At 45.0% G+C, this 20167-nt stretch overlaps 1 long non-coding RNA gene across 1 annotated transcript in view; it reads left to right on the forward strand.

Annotated features, from left to right (window-relative positions):
• The first annotated feature begins 4441 nt into the window (after positions 1-4441).
• LOC308594418 overlaps positions 4442-20167 on the forward strand; it is a 42820-nt gene continuing 27094 nt past the window's right edge. The window contains exon 1 of the long non-coding RNA XR_014011457.1: positions 4442-6345. This is a non-coding gene — a long non-coding RNA (uncharacterized lncRNA). The remainder of the gene's footprint in view (positions 6346-20167) is intronic.

Here is a 20167-nt window from a genome sequence, read left to right on the forward strand (position 1 = left end):
GAAGTGAGTGCTAAACATGCATTTTATATCCATTAACATTCCAGAAGTGGCTTTTACATCATGTGAAAGTTCAAATATAATGTGAAAATTAACATAAGAACATAAAGCGGTTTCCCTCTTCTCTCATGGAAGGAAATGCCACTTCTGTGGTTATGTCTTACATGTATATGGATACATAATCTAACAACTACAGGATGTATGTTCCTAGTTTCAGAACTATTGTTTTACCACATACAAATGTAATCAATAGATTAATCAATCACAGATTGTGCAATTAATCAACTACATTTTCTTCAACCAGGTCTGCTTCCAAAGAACCTGAGCATTTCTTGGTATACATTTTGAAAGCCACGGCTTTGGATAAAATATACTGCTCCATGAATAGTTGCAATCAGTTAAGAGTAACCTCCATGCCTATCTGGGAAGAGACTAGAGCATAGGCCTTGTAGGAGGGACCATGCAATGGGGGTGATAGTTGTATACTAGATCTTTCCATCCAGTCTTTCCATCCAGTGCCAAATCCACAGCATTTTTAAAGGTGAGGCATTGCAATGAGTAAAATGGAAATAGATTTCTGCCTTGTCAATGCAGGTATTCCAATAAAGGAAGCAAAACATGTGTCACCTGCTTTATGTTTTAATTAGAAACCCACCGAACACACTGCTGAGGACTTTGATGCATCAATGCAGCTGGCAGGTTTTCCATTCTGATTATTCTGATCTTGAGATCACACTGGCTGGATGAGTAATCCTGGAGGAGGATGGGCTGGCTTTGCAGCTACTCCCCCCATGTCTAGCCTTGCTAAATACCAGTCAGGGATCACTGTGTGTCCTTTTAGCTCATGGGTAGGCAAACTAAGGCCCGGGGGCCCAATTGCCTTCTAAATCCGGCCCGCGGACCGTCCAGAAATCAGTATGTTTTTACTGAAAAAGTTTGCTGACCCCTGTTTTAGCTGGTTGAACATTTGCAGTGTGGGATGCCTGCCAACAACAGCTATACTCTTTTAGAAGAAACCCAGAAGGGTTAGCCATTGAGTTGTGGTAGTTTTACAGACATTGCACTTAGGCTGTATAAGAAAGTTAAGTTTCCCAGATCATATAATACAAGAAGAAGTGGATTATGCCTCAACAACTTAAACCACAGTCTTGTATGCACCCACCAGCCTAAGCAGGAGGCTGCATGAAGCAATGGTCCTCTCTCAGTCTGCCAGGATAGTCTGCTCTGTCAACATGACTTAATTTCTATGCATGTGTTAAGGTGAGAGAATGCCTGTGTACAGTGGTACCTTGGGTTAAGAACTTAATTCGTTCTGGAGGTCCGTTCTTAACCTGAAACTGTTCTTAACCTGAAGCACCCCTTTAGCTAATGGGGCCTTCTGCTGCTGCCGCACCACCGGAGCAAAATTTCTGTTCTCATCCTGAAGCAAAGTTCTTAATCCGAGGTACTATTTCTGGGTTAGCAGAGTCTGTAACCTGAAGCATCTGTAACCTGAAGCGTATGTAACTCGAGGTACCACTGTAATTTATAGGCCCAAGGACTTTACATTTGTAGGTGCCTTGGTGGTCACTGGAGTTTTGAACAGGGCAAAGCTATCTCAAACATCACAATGGTGTGCTTATTGAAGAAATTTACCATAGTATCATCCAGAAGGTTTGGACCCCCATTTGAGAACATACAAAGAGCCTGCTGCATGAGGTCGATGCCCCATCTAGTCCAGCATCCTGTTCTCATGGGGGTCATCTAGATGCCAGTGGGAAACCCACAAGCAGAAGCTGAACACAAGAGCAATCTCCCCTTCTGTGGCCTTCAGAAACTCGTATTCAGAAGCGTTGCTGCCTCTGACCATGGAGGCGGAGCATAACCATTGTGGCTAGTAGTTATTTATATCCTTATCCTCCATCTGTTCTAGTGGTAAATCTCTGGCTTGCCTTGTAACTCATTCATTATTTCTAAGTCTTCATGGAGCTGTTGAAGAGAGCTCAGAATGAGCAAGCATAAGGAAGACCAGTCCTTGTAACAGTGTCGAGGTTTCATCCTTAAGGCTTAATCAGTACAGGTTTCTTCTAAGTACTCTTTGATTGCTGCTGGGGAGCCTGGGAGAGGGTGTTCCAAGTGCCTCTCTACTTAACTGATTAAGCCAGGAGGCAATGTGAATACCCTCCATCCCTGTCATCAAGTTCAGTGTAAAAAAACCCCACTTTATCGGGTGCAATTAGTCCCTGACACAACTCCTGTGGGGGAAATCCTTGACTCAGTCCTTCATTCCCAGGAAGAATGGTCCCATCATCCCTGAGCCTCTACTGCTTTCCAAATAGACTGACAAGATTGAGTTGCTAGCCATTATGAGCGGAGACCAGATATGCATGGTAGAGGATGAGCTTTAAAACCCAGGAGGTCTCTGTTGTCTTCAGTTGGAAGGATCTAAGGCAGAGGAAGAGCCCAGATTAAGTCCAAAAAGAACCATGGCTTATTTATTTAGTTACTGAGTTTATACCCCCACCTTTCCCTTCAGTGAGTTCAAGGTGCCATACATTGTGTTTAGAGAGAGGGAGGGAGAGAGAGAGAGAGAGAGAGAGAGAGAGAGAGAGAGAGAGAGAGAGAGAGAGAGATTTTCCCACAACAACCCCGTGAAGTAGGTTAAGCTGAGAGGTGAGCTCCATGTCCAAGTTGAACCTGGTCTCCCAGGTCCTAGTCTGACACTCTTACCCCTTCACCACACTGACTCACAGCATAAGGTCGTTTCACATTTGCAATAACAATTGCACTGACTTGAAGTTGAAAAGAGTGCCTACCATGGTAGGAATAACAATATACAGTGGTACCTTGGTACTCAAAAGGCTTGGCTCCAAAACAAATCAGCTCCCAAACACTGCAAACCCGGAAGTGAGTGCTCCGGTTTGCGAATGTTTTTCAGAAGCCTAACGTCCGACGTGGCTTCAGCAGCTACCCCTTGAGTGCAGGAAGCTCCTGCAGCCAATCAGAAGCCACACATTGGTTTTTGAACCATTTCAGGAGTCGAATAGATTAAGTTCGAGAACAAAGGTACCACTGTATCTGGGAAAGTCCAGAGCTCAGTGGTAGAGCATCAACTTCCTCAGGTTCAGTCGTCAGCATCTCCAGTCAGGGCTGGAAGGTGTTTGCATGCTCGTGCTCTTGCGCGCACACACACACACGCCAATCTGAAATCCTGAAGATCTGTGCTGCTGCCGGTCAGTGAAAACACTGAACTAGGTGGAGCAGTGAATTAAACAGCTTTTATGTTCCTAGGATTCCTGTGATCCTTGTGTGAAGTATCTCATGCAAGATTCTGTCAAGGTGACAGGGACCGTGCAGAAGTCCACCCAGTAGCCGCATGGTCTCCCAGCATGCACACCCTCTAGTGCTAGGGAAATGTGTTCCTACCCCTGATTGGCTGAATGGATATCTGTGCATCTGTATCCAGGCCTTTTCATATAAGCATTAAAAATAAAATAAAATCTAGCTCTAATGCCCCCCCCCATTCAAATGAAAGATCAAATGATGCTTTAACCATTTATGCCTGGACGCAGCTTGCAAAAGAGTTCATGGCTCGGGATTAGAGTGAAACAAGCTAGCTTTGTTTTGATCTGCAGCTGAATCCCCAGAGATGTGTTTATACTGTTAGTCTCTTCTTAACTGTCTTTGTATGGTAAATGTGTTTTTATTTTGTTTTGTAACCTCCATAATAAAAAAATATGCATTTATCCCCTTGCATGGCTTGTTACTTTTGGCTCTGAATCTGGTACCTGGCTGCTTGGTCATATGCTACAGAATAGCTCGTGGGCTTGAGGCTCAAATGACAAGCCTGAGTCTCCCTGACTCAGGATTTGAGGGTTGGGGGTGGGGGATTGCAGGGATATTGGCATGGGATATCAGGACCATGGACAGCTCACCGAGGCTGCAGTTATGAGGTTGGGCAGACTATGATGCAACATAGCACAGCAAGTTGGGAGTGTTGCTCTAGCAAAAGTCTGGTGGAGCCTGGGAGCAAGTAGCTCTAAAGCCAGAGTGAGGCCTCAAAATCCAGCCCCTCTGAGGATCAAAAGGGTTGGAAATTAGAGGGGTCACTCCTGGTGGCTTCCTGCTCAGTAGCTGATTCTGAAGGAACCTTGGAGCTAAAGGAGAGGAGGGGGGCTACCATCTCAGGTTGAATAGTTGAAGACAATGTTGGCTCCTGGGGCTTCACACTCATGGGAGTGTCTGGCAAAGTGCATAGTTACCGTATTTTATTTTTATTTTCTGAAATAAAATGTAAAAAAAAAAACCCATTTGGTGTGAGATATATGTGTTTGTGTGTGATTTAAAAAAGATAAAGCAATAAAATTATCAATAAGAGGAACTAACAACAATAAATTAAGAGTTTTGGAAGATTTTTTTTAAAAAAACCCAATAAGCTAAAAACAGATTAAAATTTGTATCAGCTTTCTAAATATTTGTACATCCTTTCAGGTGCCTTTGGGCTGAAAGTGTGCTCTCATGTAAACAACACCATGCACATCAAAAGCTAGCCTCTCCCAGGCTAACTTTCCATATGCAGGGAGATTATTATTCTTTATGTGGGACAGCATTCAATCATCCAGTCCTCAACATGGAGTCTGAAATGGTATAATCTCAGCAGTGTTGTACCACACCAACATTGCAAACATATACAGCACTTCTGAGTATAGGACGGGATAAGGAGCCATGATGGCAAGGTATGGGTTTCTCAGTGAGCAAACTCCTTTCTGAGAAATAACTGCAGAATGCAAATCCTCCGGGTGCTGTTATGATGGATTAGTAATTGTAAAGCCCATCAGGAGTCTTGTGAAACTTGATGCATAAGATATTAAACGGTTAGCACCGAGGATCTGAAAAACCCACAAATTTAGCAACGGCAAATCAAAGAAAATAATGTATTGCTCATCCATAAATCTATTTCATCAGTGTTGTAGTCCTTCTCCCCCATGGCTCTTTCATTGGCAATCAAAGGAGGTCTGTGCAGGTTAAGCTGAGTGAGTGGAACATTATTAATCTCTAGACTTGGAGCGTCCATGTTGCTGGATTATTACCGCAAGCTTTCCTTCCTCACTTCCTCTTTTCCATTGCCCTATCTCTGTCCCTTCGGAAAACATGAGCATCCTGGCCACATTTCTTTCATCACAGCTCTGAGTGTCTTATGCCAGCATGCCTTAGAACAACCCCTACTACCTCCTGAATGTCAATCAGTTCCTTTTATAAGTGTGGCACCTGTATGGGAATTCTCCTTCCTTTCTCATCCATGCATTTTAATTATTTTCTAATTTATGCTTGCTAGTGAGCTTAGTTTCTGCAAATGGCAAAACCATGAGTGAGTGCGTGCATGCTGAACCTCTAAATAGGATTTCAAAAGGAAAGAACCAGTTTTTGAAGTGTGGAGGGGGGGGTGACATTTTCCAGGTTCTCCTCCCCTGAATTCTCCCACAAAAGTGCTGTGTGGTCTAGGGGCTGCCAGGGAAAAGGGCAGTGCTTTTTTCAGGGGGTATTCAAGGGTACGCAGTGTGGGAACATTTATATAATTTAGCAGAGTTAAAACGATCCCGTTTGAGTTTATGCAGTGACAAGCGGGTTGCTAACTCGTTTGAGTCCTATCAATTATACCTTCCTGGTTGATAATTCCTTTCTGTCCCTCTTAAAGAAAACACACATAAATCTGAATCATATTAACATAAACTGGGTGGCGCTGTGGGTTAAACCACAGAGCCTAGGACTTGCCGATCAGAAGGTCGGCAGTTCGAATCCCCGTGATGCAGTGAGCTCCCGTTGCTCAGTCCCTGCTCCTGCCAACCTAGCAGTTCGAAAGCACGTCAAAGTGCAAGTAGATAAAAAGGTACCACCCTGGCGGGAAGGTAAACTGTGTTTCCGTGCACTGCTCTGGTTTGCCAGAAGCGGCTTAGTCATACTGACCACATGACCTGGAAGCTGTACACCGGTTCCCTCGGCCAATAAAGCGAGATGAGCGCCGCAACCCCAGATCAGCCACGACAGGACCTATTGGTCAGGGGTCCCTTTACCTTTACTTTACTATCAGATTCATTCAGGTTTACAGAGTTGTTCCTGGAGGCAGGCTTAGGTTACATATATACTAGATAGTAGTGAGTCATGAGAAGACTGCATCTGAGCAGTTACCAGTTAACACTCCTTGAAGCAACCAACCAACCGACCAACTGACAAAACTGCCTGCCACATAGAGGCAGTTAATCCTATCTCGGAATGTTGGACTTGACTGACAGCTTTATATCCCACACACAGTACCGACACCTCTCTCCTTTTTTGGTTAAAAAGTGTGACACTTACTGTAACAACTTCATGGTGAGTACCGGCATATATATTTTTCTAGAAAAAAAGCACTAGGAAGGGGAAATTGTGAAAGTTCACCTCAAACCAGGAAAAGTGTCCCCTAAGCGTTTGTAGAATCATAGAATCATAGAATCATAGAATCATAGAATCATAGAATCATAGAATCATAGAATCATAGAATCATAGAATCATAGAATAGAATCATAGAATCATAGAGTTGGAAGAGACCACAAGGGCCATCGAGTCCAACCCCCTGCCAAGCAGGAAACACCATCAGAGCACTCCTGACATATGGTTGTCAAGCCTCTGCTTAAAGACCTCCAAAGTAGGAGACTCCACCACACTCCTTGGCAGCAAATTCCACTGTCGAACAGCTCTTACTGTCAGGAAGTTCTTCCTAATGTTTAGGTGGAATCTTCTTTCTTGTAGTTTGGATCCATTGCTCCGTGTCCGCTTCTCTGGAGCAGCAGAAAACAACCTTTCTCCCTCCTCTATGTGACATCCTTTTATATATTTGAACATGGCTATCATATCACCCCTTAACCTCCTCTTCTCCAGGCTAAACATGCCCAGCTCCCTTAGCCGTTCCTCATAAGGCATCGTTTCCAGGCCTTTGACCATTTTGGTTGCCCTCCTCTGGACACGTTCCAGTTTGTCAGTGTCCTTCTGTTTGTCAGTGTCCGACCTCAGGTTACAGACCAGAGCAGAATACAGTGGCACTATTACTTCCCTTGATCTAGATGCTATACTCCTATTGATGCAGCCCAGAATTGCATTGGCTTTTTTAGCTGCCGCGTCACACTGTTGGCTCATGTCAAGTTTGTGGTCAACCAAGACTCCTAGATCCTTTTCACATGTACTGCTCTCAAGCCAGGTGTCACCCATCTTGTATTTGTGCCTCTCATTTTTTTTGCCCAAGTGCAATACTTTACATTTCTCCCTGTTAAAATTCATCTTGTTTGTTTTGGCCCAGTTTTCTAATCTGTCAAGGTCGTTTTGAAGTGTGATCCTGTCCTCTGGGGTGTTAGCCACCCCTCCCAGTTTGGTGTCATCTGCAAATTTGATCAGGATGCCCTTGAGTCCATCATCCAAGTCGTTGATAAAGATGTTGAATAAGACCGGGCCCAAGACAGAACCCTGTGGCACCCCACTAGTCACTCTTCTCCAGGATGAAGAGGAACCATTGATGAGCACCCTTTGGGTTCGGTCAGTCAGCCAGTTACAAATCCACTGAGTGGTAGCATAGTCAAGACCGCCTTTTACCAGCTTCTTTACAAGAATATCATGGGGCACCTTGTCAAATGCCTTGCTGAAATCAAGGTAGGCTACATCCACTGCGTTCCCTTTATCTACCAGGCTTGTAATTCTGTCAAAAAATGAGATCAGGTTAGTCTGACATGACTTATTTTTCAGAAATCCATGCTGACTATTGGTGATCACAGCATTCCTTTCTAGGTGCTCACAGACTGTTTTCTTAATGATCTGCTCCAGAATCTTCCCTGGTATTGATGTCAGACTGACTGGGCGGTAATTATTTGGGTCCTCTCTTTTCCCCTTTTTGAAAATAGGGACAACATTTGCCCTCCTCCAGTCTGCCAGGACTTCGCCTGTTCTCCAGGAATTCTTGAAGATGACTGCCAGTGGTTCTGAGATCACATCTGCCAGTTCTTTTAATACTCTTGGATGCAGTTCATCTGGCCCTGGAGACTTGAATACATCTAAACTAGCCAAGTATTCTTGTACTATCTCCTTAGTTATTCTGGGCTGTGTTTCCTTTGCTGAATCATTTGCTCCAAATTCTACAGGTTGGGCATTGTTTTCTTTATCGGAGAAGACTGAGGCAAAGAAGGCATTGAGGAGTTCAGCCCTTTCTGTGTCCCCTGTTTGCATTTCACCATCTTCTGCTCTGAGTGACCCCACTGTTTCTTTGTTCTTCCTTTTGCTACGAACATACCCATAAAAGCCTTTTTTGTTGCTTTTAACCTCTCTAGCAAGCCTGAGTTCATTCTGTGCTTTAGCTTTTCTGACTTTGTGTCTACACGTGCTGGCTATTTGTTTGAATTCCTCTTTGGTGGTTTCCCCCCTTTTCCATTTTTTGTACACATCATTTTTTAATCTTAACTCAGTTAAAAGTTCTTTAGATAGCCACCCTGGCTTCTTTAGGCACCTTCCATGTTTCCATCTCATTGGGATTGCCTGACGTTGTGCTTTTACTATCTCCCTCTTAACAAACTCCCAGCCATCATGAACTCCCTTTCCTTTTAGTATTACTGTCCATGGGATCTCACCCAGCACTTCCCTAAGTTTTATGAAGTCCGCTTTCTTAAAGTCAAGAAATTGAGTCCTAGTATGCTTGGCTGCTCCTTTCCGCTGTATAGTAAACTTCAGAAGAGCATGATCACTCGCGCCTAATGATCCTTCCACTTCTACCCCACTAACCAGCTCATCAACATTGGTTAGGACCAGATCTAAAATGGCTGTTCCTCTTGTTGCTTCTCCCACTTTCTGGACAATGAAGTTGTCTGCAAGGCCAGTGAGGAATCTGTTTGACCTTATGCTCTTGGCTGAGTTTGACATCCAACAAATATCCGGGTAATTGAAGTCCCCCATTACTACTATCTACCTTCCTTTTGCATGCTTGGCCATCTGTTCCTGGAAGGCATCATCTATGTCCTCCGTTTGGCTTGGGGATCTATAGTAAACTCCCACAATGAGGTCTCTGTTATTCTTCTCTCCCTTAATTTTGACTCAAATGCTCTCACTTTGGCTTTGAGGTTCTAAATCTTGGATCTCTTCACAGGTATACACATCCCTGACATATAACGCCACTCCTCCTCCTTTCTTGTCTGGTCTGTTTCTCCGAAATAGATTGTATCCCCCCATTATTACATTCCAATCGTGGGACTTATCCCACCAGGTTTCAGTGATGCCTATTATGTCATATTTAGTTTGCTGTACCAAGAGCTCAAGCTCATCTTGTTTATTTCCCATGCTTTGCGCATTAGTGTACAGACATTGAAGTCCATTAATCATTCCCCCATGTCTCTTATTTAAGGATTTTTCCTCCCACCACTAGGTCTGCGTGCTGTTTGCTCCATTTGGTCTATGACATTTGGATGATCATCTTCATCAATTGATAGGCTCCTACCTTCAGGAGCACTGTCTCCCTCCCCCACATTAGTCAGTTTAAAGCCCTCCTGATGAGGTTTCTGAGATTTTTGGCAAAAACATTTCTCCCAACCGTTGTGAGGTGCAGCCCATCGCTTGCCAGAAATCCATCTTCAAGAAACTGCAGTCCGTGATCTAAGAATCCAAACTGTTCCTGTTTACACCATTTGCGAAGCCAGCTGTTCACTTCCACTATTTTTCCCTCTCTCCCTGGGCCACGTCGTTCAACTGGGAGGACAGATGAGATGACAATTTGTGCATTTAATTGCTTCAATTTCCTGCCCAGAGCCTTGTAGTCTCTTTTGATCTTCTGGAGGCTATTGCTTGCAGTGTCATTGGTTCCCACATGAACCAAGAGGAAGGGGTATTTGTCAGTGGGTTTTATGATTCCTTGCAGTCGTTCAGTTACATCTTGGATCTTAGCCCCGGGGAGACAGCACACTTCCCGAGACATCTTGTCAGGCCCACAGATCACTGCTTCTGTTCCCCTCAGTAGGGAATCCCCTATCACCACTACACGCCTCCTCTTAGGTTTGGTCGGGGTTCTTCCATGAGCTGTCCGTTCCAAGGTCGCCTGCACATTCCCTGAGGACTGACTTTGCTGCTCGTCTTCATATACCTGATCGACTGAAATGAGGGAGAGATCCTCAAATGGAGTCTGCTCTTCGTCTTCCATGCTAGGGGAGAGGACCTCAAAGCGATTGTGTATTTCTAAACAATCAGAACGAACCCTGGGCCTCCTACTTCTTTGAGTCACGTTTCTCCATATATCTGGCTCCTGTGTTGATGAACTAGCCTCCTTCTCAGGGGAGTCCCCTGTCTCCTCCTTGGTGGAGACAGTGTGCTCTGTTGCTTCCAAGAAGAGCTCCAGATCTCTAATTCTTTGGAGCGTAGCTACACGTTCCTCCAGTTGCTGGACTTTGTCTTTTAAGAGGGCAATCAACATGCAATTGCTGCAGGTAAAGCTGCCTGCGACCTTTGGCAAGATGGCAAACATTGCGCAGGAACCGCAGGCGACTGCAGCTGTTCCCTCCCCCTCCATCTTGAGAACGTCGTTGGGGTGGCTACAGCGGTCCTCCATCATAAAAAGCGTGAAGACAGAACAAATAACTCCAACCACAAAAAAACCTAGGTCTCCCCCAAAAAACGTTTGAGACTAGCACCCCTAAATCTAAAAGATGGATCAAACTGCACGTGCCGCTAGGCGCGCGCCGCTGCCCTGCTACCTCTGATAAGCTCCTCCCACAGCTAATCACCTTCCTCAACAGAAACCCTGCCCCCTCTGACCTTTGCACAGGGAGAACAGCTAATCAGCCACAAAGAAACACACACACACATACACAAGAAAACCCTTTTTGCTCCTTCTTCAACTGCTGCCCTGCTACCTCTGATAAGCTCCTCCCACAGAATTGAAATGACCTTGTATGCGCAGGTCATTCTCCCAGCCATGGGAACAATGTCAAGATTTTCTTCCCAGAGCTACGATTCTCAGAGTGGTTTAACAATCAATTCCTCTTCCCAGGGAATTCTGGGAATTGTAGCTCTGTGTGGGGAATAGGGGTCTCCCAAGAACTCTCAACACCCTTAGCAAACTGCCTTCCAGAAACCGGGGGGGGGGGGGAGTCATGACAAAGTGGTATTACAGTGATTTAAGTGTAGCGTGTGAATGTGACCCAAGTCTGCTCTCAGCTTGCTGTTGAGACTGAAAAGCGATTGAAGTTGGAGTCGTTGCCCTTCATGTCCTGATGACGAAAAAGAGCAAAAGAGATCCAGCCATTCTGTTTGTTTGAACTGTGCAAGCTTATTGCTCATACAATATGAGTCATTTTGAGGGGGGTTTTGTCCCCTTTTCCTCTGAGTTTCTTCAAGAGACAACCCAGGGCTGCGCTGTTCTATATTTCCTAGCTCTATCAGGGGATTCTATGACATTTTTGATTAGTGTAGAGATGCTTTTTCAGCCACAAAGGAAGCGTGCAGGTCTCTGCTTTTGCAAGATACCATCTTCTCCTCTCCCCCTGCCACAAGCCCCAAAGACACCAGCACCTTTCTTCCACTTGCTCTCTTTGGCACGGCCCACTGATCACATCATTTGGTTACCATGACAGTTCTTAGCACTCCAGCTCTGGCAGCAGAGTTCACTGGGGGGGGGGGGAGAGAGAAACTCTGGGATGCTGTCTTCTTGTTTGGTGAAAACCCACCATCGCAATGATGCTCTTGAGGCCTCTGAAGGCTATGAGTCAAGCGGATGTTTCAGTACATATGCAGCGCATCAGAGAGAGTTAGATCAAGGTCGATTCCCCCCCCCTACCTTGGAAACAACAACACAGGTAGGTTTGTCAACATTCATTTCCCATCGTAGCTAAAGTAAGGTTACCAGATTTTTCCCAAAGAATCCAGGGGGAAAAAGTTATTAAAATTTACTATTTTTTAAAAAAGTAGTATCTTCTCTTCTGTGGTCTCCTCTGTCGTGCGGCCTTCCTCTGGGCCCCATCCTGCTCTCTTGGAGCACTAGCCACCATGGAGTAGGCTCGGGTCGGGCCTGGGCTTGGCCACGTGTCCTTGCCCTCCTGGTGCTCTCCTACCTCTCCTCAGTGGAGGCAGTGCAGCAAGGTTGGGGCTCCCTTCTTTTTTCTCCTTCCTCTTCCTCTCTCTTCCTTCTCCTTCTCCTCTCCTCCTACTCCCTGCATCAGCTCCAGGGTTTTTCCTGGCCTTGGGGCATCACTGGGCAGTTGGCCAGGTGGCCAGGTGCTCTCACTCCTGGCTTGATTTGGGTCATGGGGGGGTCAGCAGTTCCCCCAGTTGATGTGCCAGGCACCCCCAGTTCCCCCTCAGCAGTGGCGGTGGCAGCAGCAGTCTCAGCAGCCCAGAGCCAGCCTGGTAGTGCAGTTGGCTCTGTCTGACTTCAGGAGCTGCTCGCTGCCATGGCGCCCACCATTTTGCCTTGCCGGAAGACCCCATATGATGTGTCTTGTGCCGTTGAACCAATCACACAACATTCATTACCTACTAATAAATCTACAACACTTAAAATACAAATCCAAGGACATTAAATGAAATCAGGGGACATTCCAGGGACGGATTTTGTCTGGAGACAGATTTGTAAATCCAGGGACTGTCCCTGGGAAACGGGGACGTCTGGTAACCAGAAGCTTGAGCTAAACCAAAGGTGGAAAATTTTAGGCCTGTAGGGCATTGGAGGAGGGAAATAGATAACACTTTCTGAAAAAAATATGAAAAATGCATCCTAACCAGTCTTTTGGTGACCACAACAAGCAAGGATGAGTTTTATTCCTTCCCCAGCTATTGCCCAGCCCTGGGAATTGCCAAAATTATGTCTGAAAAAAGCCTTGTAATGGCTACAATAGAAGACTTCTTTTGAACCACATTTCAGTAATGGGGGGGGGGGAGCAGAAAAGGCAGGACCCCACAGGCACCAGGTAGGGCCTCTGTAGGGTGCATGTGTCATGGGCATTGTGTCTGGAGGCGGTTGGAGGATGGAGGGCAGCTAACAGATTGAGGTTGAATCCTGACAAGACAGAAGTACTGTTTTGGGGGGACAGGATGTGGTCAGGTGTGGAGGACTCCTTGGTCCTAAATGGGGTAACTGTGTCCCTGAAGGACCAGATGTGCAGCCCGGGAGTCATTTTGGACTCACAGCTGTCCATGGAGGCACAGGTCAATTCTGTGTCCAGGGCAGCTGTCTACCAGCTCCATCTGGTACGCCGGCTGAAACCCTACCTGCCTGCGGACTGTCTCAGCTGAGTGGTGCATGCTCTGGTTATCTCTTGCTTACACTACTGCAATGCGCTCTATGGGGGGCTACCTTTGAAGGTGACCTGGGAACTGCAATTAATCCAGAATGTGGCAGCTAGGCTGGTAACTGGGAGTGGCCACCGAGACTACATAACACTGGTCCTGAAAGACCTACACTGGCTCCCAGTACGTTTTCGAGAACAATTCAAAGTGTTGGTGCTGACCTTTAAAGCCCTAAATGGCCTCAGTCCAGTATACCTGAAGGAGCTTCTCCACCCTCATCATTCTACCGGGACACTGAGGTCCAGCGCCGAGGGCCTTCTGGTGGTTCCCTCACTGTGAGAAGCCAAGTTACAGGGAACTAGGCAGAGGGCCTTCTCAGTAGTGGCATCCCCCCCATGGAACGCCCTCCCACCAGATGTCAAAGAGAACAACAAGACTTTTAGAAGACATCTGAAGGCAGCCCGGTTTAGGGAAGCTTTTAATGTTTGATGGACTACTGTATTTTAATGTTTTGTTGGGAGTGGCTGGGGAAACCCAGCCAGATGGGAGGGGTATAAATAATACCTCCTCCTCCTCCTCCTCCTCCTTCTATAGAAAGATGCTGAAATCCTTGCTTATACCAGTTCTTGGTCTCTTCTCCCTTCCATTTCTACGATTCCCTAGGCACTAAGGTACTTCACCTCAAATCATATCAATTAGTGGTGGAAAAGAAATGGCAGCTAGGTAGCAGCATATATCCTCAGTCCCTTGCAGTGATCCCTGGAGTATACACAGTACTACGGTGTAAATATTTCAAGCAACAGGGCTTCTAGTTCCTTGGGAGATCTTAACAGCAGCCTCACAGCTGGGATGTGATTACTGCCATCATTTCTCTTAGCTGCATCCCATTAACTGCAGCAGCTCATCATCTTGCTCTCTGCAAGGAATGTTTGTGGAGTGCTGGCATTGTATTGCAGTGGCGCCTAGTCAGCTTCCTCAGAGAAGAATCTGTCATACTCCCAGCTGTCCTTGTGAGAAGAGATGGACAAGGAGAAGCAGAGCTGAGAATGTCTCTGAGTTCAGGGAGACTTCATAAAAAAGAACCTTATTTATTTAATAATTCTATACAGTGGAAGACAGGAGTGCCTGGAGTGCTATGGTCCATGGGATCACAAAGAGTCGGACATGACTAAACAACAACATACTACTTAATATAATAATATAATATAAAAATAGTCAAATGGTTAATACAAACATGACAAAAAAAACCACCAATGTTCAATACAATTGTCTAAAAATGCAATGGACCATATGCAACCCATATCTCACAAATAAATCATCTCACAAATAAAAATTGGGCAGGGTGTGCATTTACTGTTTATCTATTGCATTTCCATCCCACCTTTTTCTCCAAGGATCTGAAGGTACATACATGGTTCTCCCCTTCCTCATTTCATCCCCACATCAACCCTGTGAGGTAGATTAGGCTAACAGGTGGTGACTGGCTGAAGGTGAGCTTCATGGCCAAATGGGGATTTGAACCCAGGCCTCCCAGGTCCTAACCTTGCACTCTAACCACTATACAACACTACCTCTCAACCACTACATCACACTGGCTCTCATACAAAATATCCAGTATGCTATTTTCATTAATACATTTCATTTTCCCTACTGTATGTATGTACCCCTAATATATGCCTAATTGGTCAAAGAACTGCATCACAGAATTCAGAGAAGTGCAAAGTCTGAAGGATGGCTGTGTCTCGATTCTCACATTGTTTTAGAAAGTGTGGATTAGGTAGGTTTTCCTTTAAATGTGAACTGAATCAAATTACTTCCCCATCCCTTTCTCCAAGTTACCATTCACTACCTGTGGAGTGACCAGCAGGGTCTCCCTGGAAGATCTTAAAAGATCAGATCGGTCTCTACTGGGTGGCAGGGAGTATGCATGGCACCCTGGTCCAAAATTACTTAGGGGCTTCACATGTTAACACCAAAACCTTGAACTTGGCTTGGTAGAAAATAGGCAGACAGTGTGGATCTTCCAGCACTTGTAAATGAGTGTGAAGCTGGTCAGCTTATAGAAGGGACAATGAAGAGATGATACAATAGCCATCTTAAAAAAGAAAAATCTGTATACTACTTCAATAGTCCATGAGCATAGAACAGCTTATAAATTCTGGAATGAATCAATAAAAATAGTCAATTAGCAGAGGAGGCCCAGCGTCCCCAGCCAAAGAAGCTGCCTCCTCCTCTTCCTCCTTGCCCCGCCGGCTCAGGTCCTTCAGCAAGTCCCCCCTGGGCTCCCTCTATGACCTGCTGATTGGGCCCATGGAAGGGGCCTGATGCACTCCAGTCACAGTTAACCATGGCTCAGCATCCTTCGAGTCCAAAGCCTGGATCTCTTGGAAGTTTGAAGGTTCAAATACCTTCTTGGAGCTATTAACAGCGGTTACAGCTTTGGCTGCTTTAGCAAATTCATCAGCAAATCTCTTTGGAGGTCTACCTTTTGTGGCTCTTTCAGACCTGTGAATTAGACGTAAGTCTTCAACACTCTCTTCTTCTTTCTTAGGAATTCCTGCTGATTTATTGTCCAAGGTTGTTCCGAAGGATCAACACTGTACCTATGTACAGAAAGTGGGTCTGTACTGAGATTGTACTGACACACTGCCCAGTGGTGTTCACAGAAAGGGGGAGGGTGTTAGTTTCTGTTTGCCACTGTTCAGTGCTTTGGAGTCACAAGACTCTGTTTTGCATTCCAGACATTCCAGGCTGTTGGAAGTCTCACAGAAGACAGGAGACGGATGTGATGTTACTGGTTTCCTGTTCCTTTGTTTGTTCAGTTGCTCTCTGCCCTCACAGAGAGAGGATGTACTTCTTTTCTGTCTGCATAGCTAGAAAATAAAGCATAGCGATGTAGCCATAAATCTCATCACTTCTGCTGCTTTGATTCTCTGCGTAATGGGAACATGCCTGGAGGCCTCATCAAAGGCTCAGGTCGTTAATTATTGTCGGAGGGCGATTCCGGAGGAGCTCGGTCGAATGCAGGTTCCGACAACCAACAGTGCTTTTGTTGAGGTTTGCACAACAGTACGTTCTACCACCACCTCTTTTCCCTCAGCCACCATCTTGCCGCCGCTACTGTTTGTGGTGGAGCTATAAGAAGTTTAAGTAGACTCCCCAATGTTCCTTTGCAAGTAGGGCTCATTGACAGCATCAATCAGCTGATCAACACTGCCAGTGAGCCCCATTGAGATCAGTTGCACTGAGGGTGTGTGGTCTGGAATGGGGCTTGTGGTCTGGGCACAGAGTGAAGGGCCGTATAAAGAGGGTCAGAGGGCCACATGCAACCCCACACCTGAGCTTCTCCACCTCTGTGTTAAAGTAGCTATTCGTTGTGCGAAGGATTACTTTTTTCTGCCAGCTCTGAACCTATTTCCAGTCAATTTCATTGGTTGACTTCAAGTTTTAGCCCTACATGAGGGGGCAAAAGAAATACGGGGCAGGGGACCCTTCATTATCCACTCTTTCCCAATCAAATGAGGTTGGGTGTTCTTTTTAAACTTTAGGTTAGACAGTGAAGGCTTTACAAATGGATTGAATGTTTTGGATTTATTTTTTTAAAGTTTCATTGCCTCAGGCTAAAATGGTTTTTTTATACTCTGGACAGAAGGATAAAACCCAGAAATTATTTAACAGCCAGAAAGTATTGTAAAATTAATAGTGGTGATGAATAAGTAAAAAAAAGGGGCCAATTAAAAAGTAATGCAGGCAAAGGTAGCGCAATGAAGCCTTGACCATCAAAAAGGGTGATGGCCAAAGGGTGAATTGTCAAAGGGAATAATTTAACCTCCATTTTAAATTAGGGCATGGACTCAAGAATGATAGGTAAACCAAATCAAGGGATTAGATTGGGTTAATTAACAGGGTGTCACTATGGAGAGAAAAAACACAGAAAAGAAATGTCCATGTCTGTTTTAGATCTGAGCCCAAATTTCCACCCACCTCTTTTTCAAGTATTTGATGGGCGGCTAGGTATCCTTAGCAAGGCAAATGATTTATTACAGACCAATAAAATTCCATGCAAAGGTAAGAGACACTACACTTAAAAGCAAACACAAATAATTATACATTTTTTCTTCTCTCAATAAGCCTCCAAGAGTTTTTTAAAACCTGCATCAAGGTCCTAAACCCCCAGCAACACTATTCATGACACAAGAGGATGCGTCCCTTAAGCAAACCAGTACCAATCTTGAGGGAGATCTTCCTGGAAAAGCTGTCAGTAGATGGAGAATCAACCTCCTTCTACATTCACTGCACAGGGTACAATGTAGGGGAACATGTTCAACAAATTCTACTGCTCCACATCTATTCATTAACCAGAGTCTTATTAACTCATCCATCTAGTAATGCTGATGGCAGCACATTGAAGCAAGCAAGAGTAAATGCTCTCCTATACTTGTAAATGTATACAGACACAGAACTGTGGTGATTCCATAATTTGCAGGGTTATTATAGTATAGAGCAACAGAGGTCAATATTTATTGGCAGTATTTTTCAGATCCTGTAGATCTAGGTCTACTAGTCTTTGAACAATAAGAAGTTGGGCATTGTTTTTTAATTATAATTGCCCGAAACGTCAGGAGAAAAGCCTAACCAAAATAATGTCTTCTCTCCATCTCTCTCACCCAATGACTAACAAAAGAGTCTGAGAGCAATAAGAAGAGATGGGTATCAGGATCGGCTAAGAAATGTAAGCATAGGCACCACTTGAGTGCATCAGTCCAAGCTTTGCAGTCAACTGATGGAATATCTACTTCCAGGTAAATAGCTGTGATTCTATGTAAGTTCCAAATGGAAATGCTATAAGTAACTTGGGTCAAGGACTTTATAAGCCTGGAAGGCAGAAAAAATAAAATTGTCACCTTGCATAAAGAAGAATCCTGAAATACACCGCTGGTTAGAATTTGCTGAGTCAATTGCCTGCTTACATTGTTGTGATGTGTGGATTTGAAATGAATCACCTTTCAGCATACCCAAAAGCTTCTGGGGAGGGGATCTAACCATAGTATTACTCAGAAAAATCCTAGGCCAGTATTTGCCAACTTGGTGTCTTCCAGATGTTGCTTCCAACAACATCCAGATGGCACCAGTTTGGCAAATTTGGCCTAGGATATGCCTTACTATCTCACTTGTTACTCCCAAAGCAGGCCTAGAAATCTCCAGAAAATGGCAGGTACCCATCTCTTAAATGCATTTAAGGTAAAGGGACTCCTGACCATTAGATCCAGTCGTGACCGACTCTGGGGTTGCGGAGCTCATCTCGCTTTATTGGCCGAGGGAGCCGGCGTACAGCTTCCAGGTCATGTGGCCAGCATGACTAAGCCACTTCTGGTGAACCAGAGCAGCGCACGGAAACGCCGTTTACCTTCCCACCGGAGTGGTACCTATTTATCTACTTTCACTTTGACGTGCTTTCGAACTGCTAGGTTGGCAGGATTTATGCATTTAGTTATGTTTAAAAAAGCATGCATATACTGCTTAATGTTTCAAAGATCTCTAAGCAGTGAATGCTGCTATCTCAACTCATTAGTTTGGCCTGCATTCTGGGATGGGCCTGTCCCCAACCTCAATAAAACATCAAAGATTACAAACACTGACCATAAAACATAGCACAGAAATAAATGTGGCATTTGGATAATTCATAGAATCATAGAGTTGGAAGAGACCACAAGGGCCATCGAGTCCAACCCCCTGCCAAGCAGGAAACATCATCAGAGCACTCCTGACATATGGTTGTCAAGCCTCTGCTTAAAGACCTCCAAAAAAGGAGACTCCACCACACTCCTTGGCAGCAAATTCCACTGTCGAACAGCTCTTACTGTCAGGAAGTTCTTCCTAATGTTTAGGTGGAATCTTCTTTCTTGTAGTTTGGATTCATTGCTCCATGTCCGCTTCTCTGGAGCAGCAGAAAACAACCTTTCTCCCTCCTCTATTTGACATCCTTTTATATATTTGAACATGGCTATCATATCACCCCTTAACCTCCTCTTCTCCAGGCTAAACATGCCCAGCTCCCTTAGCCGTTCCTCATAAGGCATCGTTTCCAGGCCTTTGACCATTTTGGTTGCCCCCCTCTGGACACGTTCCAGTTTGTCAGTGTCCTTCTTGAACTGTGGTGCCCAGAACTGGACACAGTACTCCAGGTGAGGTCTGACCAGAGCAGAATACAGTGGCACTATTACTTCCCTTGATCTAGATGCTATACTCCTATTGATGCAGCCCAGAATTGCATTGGCTTTTTTAGCTGCCGCGTCACACTGTTGGCTCATGTCAAGTTTGTGGTCAACCAAGACTCCTAGATCCTTTTCACATGTACTGCTCTCAAGCCAGGTGTCCCCCATCTTGTATTTGTGCCTCTCATTTTTTTTGCCCAAGTGCAATACTTTACATTTCTCCCTGTTAAAATTCATCTTGTTTGTTCTGGCCCAGTTCTTTAATCTGTCAAGGTCGTTTTGAAGTGTGATCCTGTCCTCTGGGGTGTTAGCCACCTCTCCCAGTTTGGTGTCATCTGCAAATTTGATCAGGATTCCCTTGAGTCCATCATCCAAGTCGTTGATAAAGATGTTGAATAAGACCGGGCCCAAGACAGAACCCTGTGGCACCCCACTAGTCACTCTTCTCCAGGATGAAGAGGAGCCATTGATGAGCACCCTTTGGGTTTGGTCAGTCAGCCAGTTACAAATCCACTGAGTGGTAGCATAGTCAAGACCACATTTTACCAGCTTCTTTACAAGAATATCATGGGGCACCTTGTCAAATGCCTTGCTGAAATCAAGGTAGGCTACATCCACTGCATTCCCTTCATCTACCAGGCTTGTAATTCTGTCAAAAAACGAGATCAGGTTAGTCTGACATGACTTATTTTTCA

Source organism: Podarcis bocagei (assembly GCF_964188305.1).
Source record: "Podarcis bocagei genome assembly, chromosome: 9".
NCBI classification, from domain to species: Eukaryota; Metazoa; Chordata; class Lepidosauria; order Squamata; family Lacertidae; genus Podarcis; species Podarcis bocagei.